Source organism: Cotesia glomerata, linkage group LG3 (genome assembly GCF_020080835.1).
Source record: "Cotesia glomerata isolate CgM1 linkage group LG3, MPM_Cglom_v2.3, whole genome shotgun sequence".
Taxonomy (NCBI): domain Eukaryota; kingdom Metazoa; phylum Arthropoda; class Insecta; order Hymenoptera; family Braconidae; genus Cotesia; species Cotesia glomerata.
Window position 1 is genome coordinate 3,599,079 of NC_058160.1, and position 19,695 is coordinate 3,618,773.

Here is a 19,695-nt window from a genome sequence, read left to right on the forward strand (position 1 = left end):
TCCAATTATAAATTATTTGAATGATCCTAACCAAAATATTATACCTCTATTAAGTATTAAATGATTTTTTAGAGTGATAATAAATTTCGAACTAATTGTATTTTCATATAAATGGAAGATTCTCTAAAACGGAGTTAGATAATTTTCTAATTAGAACGTCGATATAGGAAAACATTGAATTTAAAATAGTAATAAAAGCTATCTAAATGTTCAAAAAGTTTAAGTTTAATAATTCCAACTTCAATGTAATGCATGTAGTGTTGCAAAGTGACAATCGATTAATTGATTTTTTAATCTCTGAAATCGATTTCTTATAATCGATTGCGGGCTTTTCGATTAATTGAAAAATAATCGGATAAATTTTTTAAAAAACGAATTTTTACTATCGATTTTCGAGAAAATAAATGTTTTTTTATAAATTGATGTTGAAATAATATTAATGTTCATATAATTAGATAAATTTACGAATAAGCACGTAAGTCAACTTTATTAACTTACTTACAGAAACCAAAACCTTTTTCTATTTTTTAAAATTGTTCCCATAACAATTGTATTTTTTAAAGCCGATTAAATCGATTGTTTGCAAACGATTAATCGGCCAAATCAATATTGTTGATTCGACTATAATCGATTGTCAACAATCGATTTTTTTGTTAGACTGTTGTAACAATACTTCAATGTTTATCATTTTGCATGTTAAAGATTTAAGGATGAAAGGTCAAAAAAATATCAAGAAAGATTACTAAATTTCTATAAAAAGAGTTTAAGGTTTAAATGTAGCCAACGTCAACATGTTCAAGGTAAAATAGTTCATTTAAAACGCAACGATATAAACTAAAGTATAATTATTGACTTGGCGTTTTTTACTGTTTGAAAGAATAACTTTTTTCAACATTAAATTATACACAGAAAAAAAATTTACTTGAATCAAGTAAATAATTTTGAAGAACTTAATCTTCTTGATTTGAGTAGAAAAATTCTTAAACTAAGAAATTTTTCTTGGCTTAAATAAATTTTATTTGATTCAAGAATTTTTCATCTTGGTTCAAGACAATGAAACTTTTCAAAATTATTTTCTTGGTTCAAGAATTTTTCACTTGATTCAAGGTAATTTTTTTTTCTGTGTAAATATTGGCTTTTATTTAATATTTTGCCACTCAGAGTCCGATGAATAATTTGAATCTCTAAAAAGTACCTGAGTCGAAAAATAACTACGGTTTTAGGTCTCAAATGTGAGTTTAAGTCTCATTCATGTCTCAAATAGCCATTATTTTTCGGAAAAGTCTTAAGTAGACCTCAAACGCTTCGGTCTACGAGTAAAGTCTCATTTCGCTCTCAATCCAAATATTTTGAGGTGAGAAGTAAATGAGATATATAATGTGGAACTTAGAAATATTTTCACATTTATACACTTAGAAAAATTTTCTCTTTTAATAGAAGGAACTTAATTTGGAACTTAGAAATATTTTTATCTTTTTAGACTTGAAAGAATTCCCTGTTTTAATAAAATTTTCGGATTTGTACAAACTTCTAGAAATTACCGTCGAATGAATATGAAATCTTAAAAAAATACTTATAAAAATAACAATTGATTTAGTTATATTTTTTAAAAACATTTATTGATTGATACATTGATAAGTACAAAATTTGATTTAAAAAATATGCATAATGAGTTAGAAACGTTTGTATATATAACTCATATAAATATATTTTTTTATATAAATAATAAATTTTCATAAATAATAAATACAATGTTTAAATATTGGAAAAATTTTTTCTGAAACCCGTATTCTTAAAAATTTCGTACCCTTGAAAAGAATTAAAATACAAAGAAAGCCTTTCAACTTTTACGACTCTAGATACGGCTCTAGATACTTTAAAGAGCTATAAAAATTTTATTTGTCTACACTACTTTCAACAAAATTTTGGCCATATGTCTGGCTATCCCGGACAAAATTTAATTTTAACGTACATTTTCATGTGCAACAATGTATACATACCAAGTAAAATTGAGTATAGTTAAACAATCTCAAGAATATCCCGGTTAGTACTTCTTAGGCTTTCATATTGAGCACTTCTCATATTCTATAAAGTGAAAAGTTCAAATAAACTAATTGTGATCAGTTTGTTATTTTTAACTTTATTGTTGATTTCCTTGACTAAAGTGAAAAATTTTTGTAAAAATGTCTGGAATATATGCGCTTATTTTTTGGACTAAATCAAAACAATTACAGACAATTAAAACTTCATGCATACCTGTCCATTCACGATATGAAAACGCTAGTGTAAAGTTAAAGTGGAAAAATGAACGATCAAAATTATTTGAAGTGTAAGATGCTAAAATTTTGAAAATAAGTGGTAAGTAATCATATAAATGTAAATTTGGATGGTACAAAACCAAACTAATTTTGAATTAAAATAAATTATAATAATGTTATTCCAGATGATAAAGATCTGCAGGACAATATTTCTGTTGATGAAAATACTGGTCGAATCCTCGATGTAACAACAAAAGCGTTTTTAGGAACTGTTTTAGTGCAACGGACCATTTTCAATATGTAATAGATACTTTTGTAAGAATTTTACAAAATTCAGTAATGTACTTAATCAGTTATTAAATTAAATTAATTAATAGTATTAATTCTAGTATGTATTGGTATTGATTTATTATTAATAAATACAATTTTTTTTCAATCGAATTAAATTCGAACTTTTCATTTTATAAATTTAAGTCTAATTTAAATAAAATAAAACTATGAATTATATACATATAATACAAGATTTTTCAGTCTGACCAAAAATGAGATTTGTCTCAGGTATATACGTCATTAAAATTAAGACACGTGTGTGAGACATGCCTCTATCGATCTACAGTCATATGTTGAGGCCGTATAGGAGACATATCTCACTTTGGGCCCCGGAGTAAGAAAATTCGGTGTATTAGATAAACCTCATCTTAACCTCATTTCAAATTTAAATGTCCTTTAGAAATGTCTCATTTTTGTCTCAATCCGGAATATTGCGTACTAAATGAGGTTTTTCCTGGCATGAGTTTTAAATGGTGAGGCTTAAACTGAGACAAACCTCATTTTATAGCATTTTGAGACCTAAAACCGTAGTTATTTTTTGACTCGGGTAACCAGAATCTCATTAAACTTTTTTTTTGTGGACTTATAAAACAAATACAATAAATTCTATCAATTTAAAAAGATTAAATTATCAAAAATTAACAAATTCTATAAAATATCAGCGTATTCCTAAATTTTCGGTTTAGATTCATGTTCCTTAGGATCCAGCATCCACCATCAGAATAATCTTAATAAAATTACTATGAACTCACATTTAAATATCAAATTAAATTTTAAATTAAAAAATGTTAAAAATTTAATATCTTTTTATCGATTTTTTGCAGCTTTTTAAATTTTAATTATAAATTTATTTTTTAATTAATTATATTATATAATTTATTTCAATTATAATTATAAATTTTAATCATAAATTTGGGCTTTAATATTTTTTTTTACGTTATATTTTATAATATTAAATGTTTTGCTAACTCAGAGTCTGACGTACCATTTCAAACACTTAAAAGTAACCAGAATCTGATAAAATTTCACCATTAAATTTTTTCTCTGTATTTATTATTCAATATTTAGCATATGAAAAAAAATAATTCGACAGGTCCGTGGTTATTTTCATCCCGAACGCCAAGGACGAAAATTTTTAAGATATTGCTGTGAGGTACGCATGCCACAGGATTTGTCCGAAAATAACGCGCTAAACGGGCGAGGCCTGGAGTCTGTATGCATATGTATATGTATATAAATATATAACTAAATATAAACGGAGCCATGAGTTCCGTAGGGCCAAGAGTTCGCGGCGGGGCCGTTCATCAGAGGCAACTTGTCATGCCGCTGGGCATCGGGCATAAATTCCGCCCGGTAATGTGACAGGTCCTTCGCTTCTATACCCCGTAAACGGCAGACTGCAGTTCGTGCACCGGGTGTCCCGAAAAATCATCACGGGCCAACAGCCAACGGAGTTTTTTTTTTTTTTTTTTTTTTTTTGATACTTATTTTAATCGTAAATTAATCGCCGGTTCTGGATTGTGGATGCTGGATATAATGGAGAATGGAGAGGAGGTTGTTTCTCGGGAAAACAATAAACCGGGGTATTAAATTATCCTGTTTCGTCACTTATTTACCGTGATTTACTGTTTTATAGGTAATTATTTTTTATAAGCTCCAGGAGCTATAACTACGGTTTATTCAAATTTATCCTGTTATGGATAACTTTTATTTTTAGATATTGAAAATTAATTTTGTAAAATTAGAGAAAATTTATGTACAGGTAAATTTTTGTTTTGACCTGGGAGTAATAAGTTTCAAAATTTTTATTATTATTTAAATAACTTTGAGTCAATAGTTTTTTATTTTAAATTGCAAAATTGTAACATTCAAAATTTTGATACGTAAATTCAAACCAAAATTTTACTAGAGGAAACATTTTATCATTTATTGACAAAAAAAATTAACTTGATTAAAAAGAAAAAATCTTGGACTAATACAATTATTCTGGCCAATTTTATCAATTAAATTAAGTAGAAATTTTTGAATTAATATATTTTTTTTTTTATTTTTCTACTTATGAAAAAAATATTTTTTTTTTATTATTTTATTAGCTTCGAAGTAAATTTTAATTGATTCAAAAATTTATTTCCTCAAATCATGACCAAAAAATTCTTCTAAACCATTATTTTGATCTCTAAGATATTTTTCTCTTTAATCTGAAAAATGATTTTTAAAAATTTGAATAATTAAATAAAATAGAAAATTTTTTGAATTATAATACATTTTTTTGGTTTTAATGAATTTTAACTGTCCAAAATATTTTTCTATTTGATTTTTATCAAAAAAATTATTTTTTAGGTTTTAATGTAAATTTTGTTAGGTTGATTAAACAGAGAAAATTTTGGACTAAGACAATTATTTTAACGAATTTTATCAATTAAATTAAGTGGAAGTTTTTGAATTAATTCTTTTTTTTTTTTATTTTTTATTTATGACAAAAATATTTCTTAAAATCATTTTATTAGCTTCCAAGTAAATTTTAATTGATTCAAAAATTTTTTTCCTCAAATCATGACCAAAAAATTCTTCTAAACCATTATTTTGATCTCTAAGATATTTTTCTCTTTAATCTGAAAAATGATTTTTAAAAATTTGAATAATTAAATAAAATATAAAATTTTTTGAATTATAATACAATTTTTTGGTTTGAATGAATTTTAATTGTCCAAAAAATTTTTCTATTTGGTTTGTATCAAAAAAATTATTTTTTAGATTTTAATGTAAATTTTATTAGGCTCAAAAATTTTTCTATTTATTGTCAAAAAAATTTTTAAAAATTGAACTTGGTTCAAAAATTTTGTAACTTCTATTATTATTCTTACTATTATAATAATATAAATTTAATATCAGTAAATTAGTGTAAAGATCGATCCAATATATAATACATACATTGTACAACGTGAGTATAAATATGTAGTATGTAGTATTTTGTGTGTATTATGAAGCGATAGGCGTTGGTATGAGGATGAGGATGAGGATGAGGACGAGGATGAAGCTGAGGATGAGGATGATGATGATGATGAGATGCCATCAGAATGAATGGTGGTCTTTTACTCGTTATCCCATATAAGCACGGCTGTTATATAGGTGCCGACACCGACGCACGGTTCGTTCCGCCGGTGTGACCCTGAACCACCACCAAAAAACGAGATAAAAAAATTAGTCGAGCCTCACACTCAAGAATAGAATTAGTTTGATCGACTTGTCTGTTGTTATGTGTGTTGTGTGTAAATGTAGGCAGATTAATGTGTCATATATCAACGGTTAACGTCGGCTCTATTCTCTGTGGCACAGCATAGTATATTTGATGCACTTTGTTTTCTCTAACCACTTAATAATCACCGGCCTATATACGACCTACCATCCTTCTGGAATGAACGGAATTTAATAATGATACCACTGGAAAATTCTTTCTTCAATTAATATAACAATAAAAATTTTTAGTTTGAAAATTTAAAAATTAAAAAAATATTTTTGAAATGGCACAAGACATTTTTTTGTTGGATTTAAATTAATAGTTATTAATTTCTAATTTTTGCTTAATAAAATCTTCCAAGAAGCAAAAATTTCATGTTTAAAAGAACTAAATTAAAAATAATAATATTATTTTGAACGATTTTTAATTTAAAATAAAAATAGTAATTGACAAAAAATCATTTTATAATAAAAGGGGCATTCCATAGTGACTGGTGGGACATTTGACTCTGGAATTCCATCATTTATAAGCCATAATTATGTGACTAAAACTTATACTATAGTAAAATTTATCTTATAACATAGAAGAATAACTAATTAACAACATCCCCCCGACTAGAAATTTTAATGTAAGACCTATTGGGCCCTCGTTGGGTTTCCTAATAGGGACCCCACATGGGGATGTCACGTAAAGTCCTATGCGGCCCTCATTGGGCAATCCTTCTTAGGTCCAAATGGGGAAATCCCCATCAGAACCCAATCTAAATTTTGGAAGAAAAAATATTATGATTTTCGAAAAGATTAAAAATAATTTAGGATCAGATACTCATATTATATTAGATCTCATCAGTAAACTTAATTTGAATTGAATTAAAATCGTTGATCGAAAAAATCCTTGTCATGAGTTGGGCTCGAACTTGCGTCCTTTGGGTCCTCAGTTCTTGACGTTACCGCTGGTCCAAGCAGGAGGGCTCATGAGGAAAGTTCCTATCTCATATATATGAACTTTACCAGTTGACTGAGACATTATTCATGTCATGCTCAAGCTTTAAGAAATTGTTTTTTTTTTATTTATCCACTTTACTGATGTGAAAATGCAATTTTTGTATAAATTAAATTAAAAATTTAAAAATAAAAAAAAAAAATTACCATACTAGGAGAGAAAAATCCATTTTCTTATTGATTAAAAAAAATTTTTTTTGCAAATTAGTAAAATATAAACTTTTAATAAGAAATTAGGACTAAATTAGAATGAATCAGAGAAATTAAAAAATTTTTGTCATTTTCCCATTTTGCATGAAATGCCCTAAAAGTAGCTTAGGATACTTCTTGAGATATTTTTGTAGAAATTTATTGTTAAAATTTTCTACAAGTAAAGTTGTGAAAAAAATATCTTTAAAAATATCCCCTGCTTTTACTGTAATGAAATAAATTTTTTTTTCATCACTATTTTTATTTTAAATTGGTAATTATTCATAATTATTTTTCACTTCTATTTTAGTTTGATATTGAATTATTTTTTTTTTTCAAAAAATAATTTGTTCAAAATTTTTTAGTATAATTAAAACCCAGTAGCATTAAATTTTACCTAAAAGTAAATAATTACAAGCTAAACTAGTAAAAGTGCGTTTAAAAATCATAATCTATTCATTGAGAGTCTTAAAGATTTTTCCTATAAATCAAAATCGATAAATAGGTGTCTAAATATTTACAAATTTTTGTACTTTCAAATGAAAAAATCAGTAAATTATCTCTGAGTCTCTTTCTTTCAAATCATTGTATTAGATTGTAAAGATACAATTCAAATGGTAACTCTCTAAATATTGAATACCGCCCGCTTCCAAAATTGGGCATGTAATTATATTTTGTTTGCAAGGCGGTGGTTAGTCATTCATTTTTTTCAAACTTGCAGGTCTCATTGTTTCATTTTAATCAATTTTAAATCGTCAAAAAAATAATTTTTGAACTTTTAAATATTCCTGGAATATATTCAAATTTTTTGGTAAATACCCCAATAGATGGACATCCCCCAATAGATGGACAGATATTATTTCTAAAAGCAATTACATATAATTAAAATTTAATCAAAAACAACTAATAATCATTTATAAACCATAGCAATATAGACATTCGATATCCGAATCCATGTGGATCGTGATAATCACGATCTACTAGATTGGACATATGCGCATCTAAAGTATAGTCATACGTGGATCGTGATCATCACTATACTGTATCGTGATAATAGCAACACTTTTTTCTCCATGTAGACGATGCGTAGGGCAGTATATTATCCTTACTAATATTGGGGCAATAAATCTAAATAGATTAAAAGAAATCCGTCATCTTGAGCCTCTTCAAATACTCATAATCTCAAGACCCGTGAAAAAAACATTTTTAAATTTAAACTAACTCCTTAATTTGCAAAATCTCTTTGAAGATTTACAACTTACTCACTAGAGGAAAGTAACGTTTGTTTTTAAGATTACAGTCGATGCTCTCTGTATTGGACCTCTCTGTATTTGATCGCTCTCTGTATTTGACCACATTCTTCCTCTGTATTTGACGATTTTACACAGCTCTTATGGATAAGGACGAGTCAAATACAGAGAATGGTCCTGTACGGGCGAGTCAAATACAGAGAGCGTTGAATGTACAATCTAAAAAGTTCTTTCCTTCTGAAAATGCCATAAATGGAATTGTAGAAGCCAGTTCTGAGAATTTGGGTGTAGGATATTCCAAACTAAATGCAAGGCTGACAATAAAAAGGATCAAGCTTAAGTGCATACCTGACCAGTCTTGACGACGCCCAAAATTTTAGCAAATTTTCTATGATAATTATTATTATTACAGTCAACGCTCTCTGTATTGGACCTCTCTGTATTTGACGATTTTACACAGCTCTTATGAGAATGGTCCTGTATTATTATGTATGGACTTGGATTATATTTTAAAAGATATTTATGGGTACTGTATATTGGGCCTTTCGATGGTGACGGGGTGACTGGGTGATGCCTACCGGGATGTTCGCCCATCTGTTGTTTACAGCACCCGTCACACTTGTATATTATCTGTTGTTTCTTGTTTATAAATGACAGGCTTCGGGAACGGAGACTAATGGAGATGGTGATACCTTTCTAGATAATTATATAATTATATGCTAGGTAATTTTTATGGTGTGCTAAATTAATTTGTACAAGTTGATAAACATCTTTTTTGGGATCGGAGTTTAAGAACTTAATGGGTGGAACATTTTAAGGTAGTTCTTTCCCAACCTATAGTTTATGCTACTCCTGTCTTTTTCATTAACTAGTGTCGCCTCTCTTACGGGCTATTGCTCACTTACTTCCACGTATGATTTTATTTGTTTACTTTACTAGTTTATCAATGATTTCTCAAAAACTATGTGGTAGGGAATTCCAGAATTTTTTAGGGTAATTATACATGTATTAATCTAAGTAATATTAGTTTTTTGTGAAATTCTTAAAATTTCTTCAATACAAAAATAATAAAACTTCGTGGTTTTCTCTCTTTTTTCCCATACTACCTGTGTAAAAATGTCATTTTCAATTGCAATTATCTTTGGTTAGAAGTGGTAAATCGTCTCCAAATTTTAACGGCATGTGCATTATGCATTTAATTACTTATATTATAAATTTGGAAGGTTTCTTGAAATTTTACTGGCATAATCCAACTACCTTAAGCTTTTAATGTTGATAGTTGTTATTTTATTACTGTATAAGATATCAAAAAAGTCGGAATGATTTTTAAAGGTTGATAAGAACTATTTTTATAGATTAAATTTTTTATAGTTGAAAAAAAAATACAAATTTTTTTTAAGTATAAAGCTGAAAAAAAAAGAATATAGAGGTTAAAATTAAATTAAAAAATTTAACAGATTTTTAAATAAAAGTTTATATTAAATATGGATTTTATTTTATACTATGGGATTAATCTAATCGAAAATTCATAAATTAAGAAAGAAAAAAAAACTGTTTTCGCCCAGGTTCGAACTGAGGACCTTCTGCGTGTTAGGCAGATGTGATAACCAACTACACCACGAAAACTTGTGTGTACCGGGCAGCTAATATGATATTTTTCAAATCCCCTGTTTGTTTTTAGTGATTTTAAAAATATAAATGAAAAAAAAAAATATAAATTATTGCTATCAAAAACGAATTAAAATTGATTAGGTAAAAGTTTGAATAATATTTATTTTTTACCATTTTTTAGAAAATTAAAAATTTTTTTTTTATATACTTATGAATGCACAGTTAAAAATTTTGTTGTCATTGCGTCAAAAAATTTTGTTTTAAAAATTTTTGTGTTAAATATTTAACACGTGTGTTAATTCTTTTGTGTTAGATATTTAAAACAAAATTTTTTAACACACATTTTATTTGACGCAATGACGCAAAATTTTATACTGTGTGGACATATTCAACAAATGTGAAAATATATAGGCAAATATATAAAAAATTTTTTTTATTTTTGCTTACATGTTAGAATATAAGCTTGCATTATCTGTTCTCATATATATATTTTTTCTGTGAGGGTAATTTATAGTAAATTTTTTCCAAACACATTTATTTTAAATGATCTCGTTCAACACGGAAAAAAGAAAACAGAAATAATTACAGTATAAAATGTAAAATCGGTCCCGTCGTAATCAAAACTAGAAAAATTACAGTTTGAAATAACATTTTTCTAAATTAAATTTTTGAATTTAATTTTCAGAGCTTTCAATGTAAATATTACATTCTACAATGTAATTTTTATAAAATCTGTAATAATTACAATCTGAAACTGTAATTTTTCCAGTTTTCTTTTTTCCGTGAATTTAATAAAGAAAATAAAATTCGAAAATTTTATTTATATAAATTATAAATAAAATAATATTTTGACGACAATTATATTAATATCTTAATTAAAAAAAGATTTTATTCACAAAATAACAATTACTAAAAGTGAGCTTAACAAAAAATTATCAAAATATTAATTAATCTCGATTATTTATCTTCAAAACTTCCTATAAAATTTTTTTCCAAAATTTGATAAAATTTTTTTTAATTATAAAATTTTAAATCCAATAATCAAAATGACAAATCAAGTCCAGAGACCAGAGGGGTACTGTGATAGCCTGTACAGATGACCGAGGAATTTAATCGAACTGAAAACAGAGTAAGAGGTGTATAATAATTTTCCTCTGCTGGATGATCATCAGGATGAGGATGAGGAGTTTGGATGTTGCTGGTGTGATGGGCACTTTTAATTTCTGACAGACATTAAGACAGCCGGACTGCGAGCGGTGGTGGATAAGATGATGAGGAGGATGAGTAGAGCGGAGTGGCACAGAGGGAGGTACAGTAAGACTCTAGGGTCCCCTGTTGCGAGGTCGGATAAACTTCAAACGGCTCGAAGGCTTCATCATCGATAGGTTCCCTGATCACTGCCGACAGATTAGACGCCTCGCTACACCTCTCCTGCTAAAAGATCCTCTTATTTCTCTTATTCCCGCTGTAGCAACGCAACCCACCATCCACCATCCAGTATGTCCTGTATAACACCGCGTTAGGGTTTTACACCGATTCTTATCCTGATAAGTACGTTCTACACCGTCTTTTTGCTCGCGCTTCCTTCTTATATCTCGAAGATCCTCATCCTTGCTCTTAATTTGTGTCTTTAGAGGGGGTTTATTTTCTTTGGAAAATCTTTAAATGTACTAATTTTTAGTTTAAATTTTTAATATTACTGTCTAAGATAAATTTTTGTTTATACTATTTTAAATTTAATAAGAATTTAAAATTTTGTCCAGATAAAAATTTCTTGGTTTAAAAATTTCAAAATTTGTTAGATTAAATTATTAGGGGACGGGCGGGCAAGACGGAGAGGGCGGGTAAAATGAATAATCGTTTTAAATCGCTGGTCGATCGATAGAAACATTTTAGACTGTAATCTATCAATCTATTATGTAACTACACTTACCGTTATCGATAAAGCATTGGTTTTGCATAATTGTGAGAATTTTTTTTTATAAATATTGAAATTTAGGAAAAAAATTAAAATTTTAAATCGTAAATATACATTGATTATTTTAATGTTGTTAAGGACGATGCAGATTTGATTTTTTTCTTCATATTCCGGACGTGGTTCATATTTTTGCGACGATCGTTTTGATTGAAATGTATTTTCTAATCAGTATTCGTTTTACGCGACCTGAGTATTCATTTTGCCCGCCTTGGTAGGGCAAAACGGATAATGTTGACTTTTTTTTTTTTTTTTAATTTCGAAGAAGAATTTTTTTGTTTTTATTTTTATTTTACTTTAATTATAAACTTCAATTACCCAAAAAATTATTAGCCAAAGTTAAGAATAGATATGATTATAATATATATTTGTTATTTCAGTTTTAAATTAACATATCCGTTTTGCCCGTCCTTCCCCTAATTTTTTGAGTCAAATGATTTTGCATAAAAATCAGGCTTTATTTGAATCATATTAAAACTATTCCAATTAATTAAATGAATTTTATCCATAAGAATCAAAAAATTTTTCTTAATAAAAGTTTTTTTTAGTAGAGAAATTGATAAAGGTTTGATTGATCAGAAATGAAGTTTTCTACACGGAAAAAAGTAAACTGTAATAAATAACAGTCGATTTATAATAAGTAATGATCAACTGCTAAAAATTACCATTTCAAACAGTAAAATCGTGATTTTACTATTCACTATATAATATTTATCATTTAAACGTTGCAATTTACTCTTTACATGGAAGAAAATACTATTTCAAACAGTAATATTCGCTACGTAAATGTCTAAAATGTTAAAGTATAATAATTAAGAATTCAGACTTTGATATTTATCATTTCGTACCTAAAAAATGATATTTTTAATGGTAAAATGTATATTTTAAAAGTATAATTTTTACTGTTTCAAATGTTAAATTCTCCCAGAGTGAGACCCCCTTCTCTTTCATCTGAGTTCCCTTTCTCATAATATGGACCATATATTGAAATGGCAATTTTTACTGTTTGAAACTGTAATTTTTTAAGATGAAAGAGTCTTTATTTACTATAGTGACAGCTATTAATTACTTATTTTGGATATTAAATTATAAATTGTGGCTTTTATACTTTCTACATTAAGTTCTGTAATATTTATATTTTTGCCACCCCAATGTCCGCTTTACTGTTTGAAATTATAAAAATTAACCGGAACCCGAGTGAATATTACAGTTTACTTTTTTCCGTGTATAGCGAAGTATTTTTTCAATTTATTTAATTTATCTTCAAAATTTTGTTCATACAGAAAAAATATTTACTTGAGTCTAGAAAATGAATTAGAAAGATCAAAACAGTCAAGTAAACTCGATTTAGAAGAAAATTTGATTTTTTCAGAAGCATTTTTTTTTTCTACTCAAAAATTCACTTTTTTTTAAACAGAATTTTAAACTAATTTTTCAAAAAAATTTAACCTAAAGCAATTAAAATTATTTTTAAATGACACAAAAATTTCAAGCATTTTTTACCTGCAGCTGAGAAATGAGTTAAAATTTTGGAATCATTATAAAAGAAATGATAATTTTCAAAAAATTGCTTATTTTGTCTCAGTAATTATTCAAGGATTAAGTGAAAAAAGTATAAAGTAGGCTTATTTATTCAAAATAATTTTAAACTTTTAAAATATTCAAATTTTTCAAAAATTTTGTGGAAAATAATTACCAATTATGCATTCAAAAATTTCACATAAATTATTCTTAAAAAAAAAAGCCAAGTTTTTAAAGTTACTAAGTACTCAAATTTGGACCAAAAATGGTTAGTGTTTTTTGAAGCGAAAATGATTAAAAAAACCATAACGGCTCAGAACGATTTAAAAACTTAAAGACGGCTTTAATCGACGTCGCAGGATTTAATCGGATTAACGTTACACCTGCTGAAAGCTTTAGAAGAGGACCGGGGACAAATTTAAAGGTTTTGGCGCAAATTTTCCAATCCATCATCACAGAAACTGTCGTCCCAGCTGATTTGGGTGATCCGTGACGGAAAACCCGTCGTTGGTGTGGACGAACAAGGTTAAAAATGATAATATTTCAAAGTAAACGTCACCAAAAAAATTCAAGTCGGTAGCTTCAGAGGACTTGACAGGTAGCACCTGCTGCAGGTACGTCCAAAATTGTCCGTACTGTAGCCGTTCAGTCAGGGAAATTCATCAAAAAAACACCCGGGTTTTGTAAACTTTACACTTTAGGCCGCGTTAAACGTTAAATAACGCCCTTTTTTCTCTTTTTCTTGCTGCACTTCGTACCACCTCGTCGCCTTAATAATATATTTGACAGATTGCCGTGACGAGTGGATTTAATTTGTCAAAATTATATGAAGAGATGCGGGTGCCGGAAAATAAAAATTTAATCATTATCGGTCTGCTGTGCCACGGAATCATTAACGCGAAATAGTTTCGTTACACCAGCACTTTCATCAATCAATTTCGATTTTATCTTCAAAAAATAAAAAATTGTAATATAAATTTTTCATCAAAAACTTCATTTTAATTTTTATTCAAAAAAATTTTTTAAATGTTTAAGCGTTTTGCTTCTGGTTCTAAGAATTTTTTTTCTCGAGTTAAAAAAGTTGTTTGAAGAAAAAATCGAATTTTGATTTTTCTAATAAATTTTCACATTGTTGAATATTTTTGAGTTAATTTTAAAGAATAAAAACATTGGAAAATTGAAAAAAAAAATTTAATTTTCTGATTTCCAAGACTTGAAGTACCAAAAACAACTATAAAGAAGTATTTCTTCAAAATATAAAGCTCCACAGAAAAAAAAATGTTCTTGAATCAAATATATAATTTTGAAGAATTTAATCTTCTTGATTTGAGTAAAAAAATTCTTGAACTAAATAAATTTTTCTTGATTTAAGGAAATTTTACTTAATTCAAGAATTTTTCATTTTGATTCAAGACAGTTTCCCTTTTCAAAATTATTATCTTGGTTCAAGAATTTTCCTCTTGAATGAAGTTAATTTTTTTTTTCAGTGTCTAAATGACATGAATCAATTTTTTTTATTTGCTAAAAATTATAGAACTTAAGAATCGTTGCAAAATACGGAAAAATTCAAAATAAATTTGAACTTTTGGTTATTCGCAACTAAAACTGGCACTAAGCACACTTTGATCTTCCTCATAAATTTTTTAAAATCAAGTGAATCTTTTTCTCTGTGCATCTTACATATCGACGTTCTAATTAGCAAACTGTCTAACTCTATTTTAGAGAACCTTCTATTTGTACAAAAAAAGCAATTAGTTAAAAATTTATTATCACTTTAAAAAACCATTTAATATCATTAATATCTAATAGAGATATAATATTTAGGTTCGAATCATTTAAATAATTTATGATTGGATTATTGCTACATCAAAATGTTAAAAAATCATCCTCTAAAAAATAAGGAGTTAGACAAATTGCTAATTATAAATCCTTCTATCAGTGTACCGTCGATATACATTTTTTTTCATGGAGGTAAGAATTTTTATTCTTCACTCTAAATAGAAAATTTCTAAAAAAAATTGAATTCAATTTTTCTAACCAACTAAATCACTTTATTGAGCATTTATGAATTGATTTTTAAGAGTAAAAAAAAAAAATAACTTTTATACCAAAAATTGAATAATTTTTCTTAAAATTTACGTCAAATTTTTCCATACCTTTAGACATTTCCAAAAACTGAATAAATTTTTTGGCTAATCGCCCAAACACGGTCTAAAATTCTCCTTAACTCGCGTATTTATTACACTTGAAATAAAAAATGATCGTGGTTTTAAAGTTGAGCCGCAAATTCAAAGTTTGGTTCTTAGTTCTATAAAGTTTCCGCGTGGGATTAAAGACCCAGCGAGTTTTAGAGAGTACGGCAGGAGGGTGTGATGCAGTACAACTTTTGGTCTTCTCGATTTACTGCTGGTGAGCCGCAAAGACTTAAACTCTGCTCCTTACTCCTTACTTCTTCATATACATAAAACATAATACATAGATTCGTACATATGTACGAAATACGTGTATATAGTCTTGAAGTGACTCATCGAGAATCGTATTCTCGGGTTAGGTGTGCTTGGACTCTTATATCTTTTATTTTTAGTCTCCTGTCTCCCTCGAACTCGCTGGTACCAACACCAACTACCGTTTCGAATCGTTCGAGAAAAATTATCTCGCAGAACTATCCTCGACGAAACAGTCTACACTCACTCTCTCTCTCTCTCTCTCTCTTTCATTCTTATTTTTATTTCGAGCAAAATTTTAAACTACACGGTCAATAATAATAAACGTCCGTGAATTTTGTGCGCGGAACGAAAATTCCGTGAAATATCTTGGCACTTTTAGGAAAGCAACGCCCGCGCACGAATCACTTAATTATAACTTTTTTTTTTTACTTTATTTCTCCTTATACTTAGCTAAACACATCGTATCCTCCGATTTAACGATTTAACACCAATGCTAGTCACAATACGAACACGAAACAATAATAAATTTCTTTTTTTTTTTTTTTCTTTTTGAGAAACGGGCAACAGACAAAGAACGTTTCCAATGAAAAAGCCAGAAAAGAACTTGAAATATTATTTATAATTTATATCGGTTAACTTATTACTTTTTTCTGACTAAATTCTACGACTCGCTAATCGATATTTCAAGGACACGTGTGAGGTCCGTTCTTACATGTCATTTCGTAAACAATTTAGATTTTTTGGGCAAACATTGGAATGAAATTTTGTGTTGAAAAGAGCGAATTTTTTTTACTCAAAATTTGGGAAACTTGTGTTGAATTATTCACCAAAAGTTAAACTTTTGATCTGATTAATTTTGAGAATTTATAGACTCACTCTACAAAAAGTAGCCTCGATTCGTCAGGGTTTTTTGACTTAACGGTTTATTAAAAACTCGTTGCATAAAAGTGGGATAAGGTTAATATGTAGACTAAAAAAGTGTGAGCGGAGATGATTATGGGATGGCAATAATAATGATGATGATGATAATAATATGTGTAGGGAGTAAGCCTACTAGGGGATGTCAAAATGTTTAATCAATTGCACGATTTGTTATTCAATATTTTGATAATTCGTTCCATTGAGACTCTATTGAGGTTTTTTTGGAAGAGAGAGATGCTTTTTACGTCAATTGATCTTTTGAATTTAGTGTTTAGGACTAGCTTAAATCAATAATATGATTTGGCCAAAATTTGATTATTCAACAAAAGACAATCAAAAAACTAAAGTATTAAATTTTTCCAGATCAAAATATTTGAATTATGCTTGTGCTTTTATTTTTGACGTTTACTAAATTTTTGAATGAAGTGTCCAAAATTTATCTAGTCTTCTACTGGAAAAAAAAGTGAAGAAAATAAAATCAAGAAACTGAGGTATTCATTTTTCCAGGACACAATTTTTGAATTATTTTCTGACGTCAATTAAATTTTTAAATTTGCCGTCAAAGATACTATATATAAGAAATAAAGTCAATAATAATTTATTACATAAAAAAAACTAAAAAATCTAAAGCATAAATTCATCCAAGATTCCAATTTTTGGATTACCCATATGAAAAAAAAATATAAAAAAAATGTATGTCGAAATACATAAAAAATATATTTTAAATATATTAAAAATTTATAAAATGTATATATATATATAAATTATGTATAGTAAATATATTTTTAATAACTAACTTTTGGCCGATTTTCATAGATTTTTTTTATATTTTTAGCTATGTATTTTTTATGTATTTTAAGATATATTTTAAGTATATCTAAAATATATATGAAAATCGGCCAAAATTTAGTTATTAAAAATATATTTACTATACATATTTTTTATATATTTATAGATTTTTAAGATATTTAAAATATATTTTTTATATATTACGAAGTATATTTTATTTCCATGGGGGTACGCTTAAGCATTTGATAAACTTAAATGTACTTCATAGCAGCTACCACAGAAGAAACTCTCAAGTAGACGTAAATTATCAAAGTACTTGCTATTTGTCACGTGTATATTCTAAGATATAACGAGGTTTACACTTAACTCGTGGGCGTTTCAATAATTATCGCCGGCGCTCCTTCTTGTATCTCGTATCTAGCATCTCGTGTACACTTCTTCTTAGTTTAGACGCTGTCAAATTCTAACACTCCTCTAATATACAAGGTCAAAAAAACTAAATATTTACTAACAGTTTAAAATGTCTGTCAAAAAAAAAAAAAAATTCTCAAAATCAAACATTTTGGACTATGCAATGAATTTTTCTATCTATGTGAGACAAATTGGATGTTCTACATTAAAAATGATCTCCATTAAGTGCCGAAATGTTCCGGTAACTGATACAACACCCAGTACATCCAATCAACAAGTATTCATGACATAACACGGCGATCACTGCTGATGATTATGATCACGATCATCACGAATGGTGAGCGTAGGATGGTTCAACAACAATGGCCAGTGGTCAATTGAAAAGAGAAATTCTAGACGATAAATGTGTTATAAAAATAACAAAATGATCGTCAGAGAGATGGGATCAAAATCCAGAAGGTGCCAAGTGTCGCAAGGGGAATTGCGAGGATAAGAATGGGGATCGAATTATGGTTCTTTCTCTTGAGTGCGTTGCATTGCGTGATGACTAGGACTAGAAGGGGCTGATGATGTCAGGGGTTACGCATCCCCCGCAGCACCCGCGTCGAATGATGGGCCAATAAAATATTTATAGAGTCCATTCAACACCCCATGAGGCCGCGTGCCGAGACATCCAGTCAGTTCACCCCCAAACGCTCCCCAGTGGTTACACGATGTTTACCCTCTGTCCCCAAGGTCTTTTTGGCTTCGAACTTCGTCCAGGTCGCTTCGCTGGACCCCGAATTTAGCGATCGTTTGCGGACACTAACTGCCAACGAACTCTTGTCTGTTTCTTAATTTGGTTCTGATTTTTCTTTGTGACGCGATGGAAAAATTTTTCATTTGGTTATAGGGTCATATTAAGCTGCGTGTTATAATAAAAAATAATTTATTATTATTTTTGAGGAACGTGTATGTTAATTATTTATTTATTTACACGGAAAAAAGTAAACTGTAATAAATAACAGTCGATTTATAATAAGTAATGATCAACTGCTAAAAATTACCATTTCAAACAGTAAAATCGTAATTTTACTATTCACATTGTAATATTTACAATTTAAACGTTACAATTTACTCTTCACATGGAAGAAAATACTATTTCAAACAGTAATATTCGCTAGGAAAATGTCTAAAATGTTAAAGTATAATAATTAAGAATTCAGACTTTAATATTTATCATTTCGTACCTAAAAAATCATGTTATGATATGTAAAAAGTATAAAATAAAGTTAGTAAATTTTTAATACAAGCAACGTCAATATTTACAAAGTAAAATGGCAAATTTTAAACGCAACGCTAAAAGTCAAACTGTAATTATTGACTTGCTTAGACTGGTAAAATGTATATTTTGAAAGTATAATTTTTACTGTTTGAAATGTTAAATTCTCCCAGAGTGAGACCCCTTTCTCTTTCATCTAAGTTCCCCTTCTCTTCATAATATGGACTATTTATTGAAATGGCATTTTTTACTGTTTGAAATTGTAATTTTTAAAGATGAAAGAGTCGTTATTTACTATAGTGAAAACTACTAATCACTTATTTTGGATATTAAATTATAAACTGTGGCTTTTATACTTTCTACATTAAGTTCTGTAATATTTACATTTTTGCCACCCCGATGTCCGCTTTACTGTTTGAAATTATAAAAACTAACCGGAATCCGAGTGAATATTACAGTTTACTTTTTTCCGTGTATTTATCATAAAGTTATG

General features: G+C 28.1%; 1 protein-coding gene and 1 non-coding gene across 10 annotated transcripts in view; both read right to left on the reverse strand.

The window, feature by feature from the left end:
* LOC123260774 (transcription factor Sox-2-like) overlaps positions 1-19,695 on the reverse strand; it is a 375,090-nt gene that overhangs the window by 36,983 nt on the left and 318,412 nt on the right. The gene's annotated exons all lie outside the window — the stretch shown is intronic.
* Positions 9,819-9,892, reverse strand: Trnav-aac. The gene has a single exon. It is a non-coding gene; the product is annotated as a tRNA-Val (tRNA).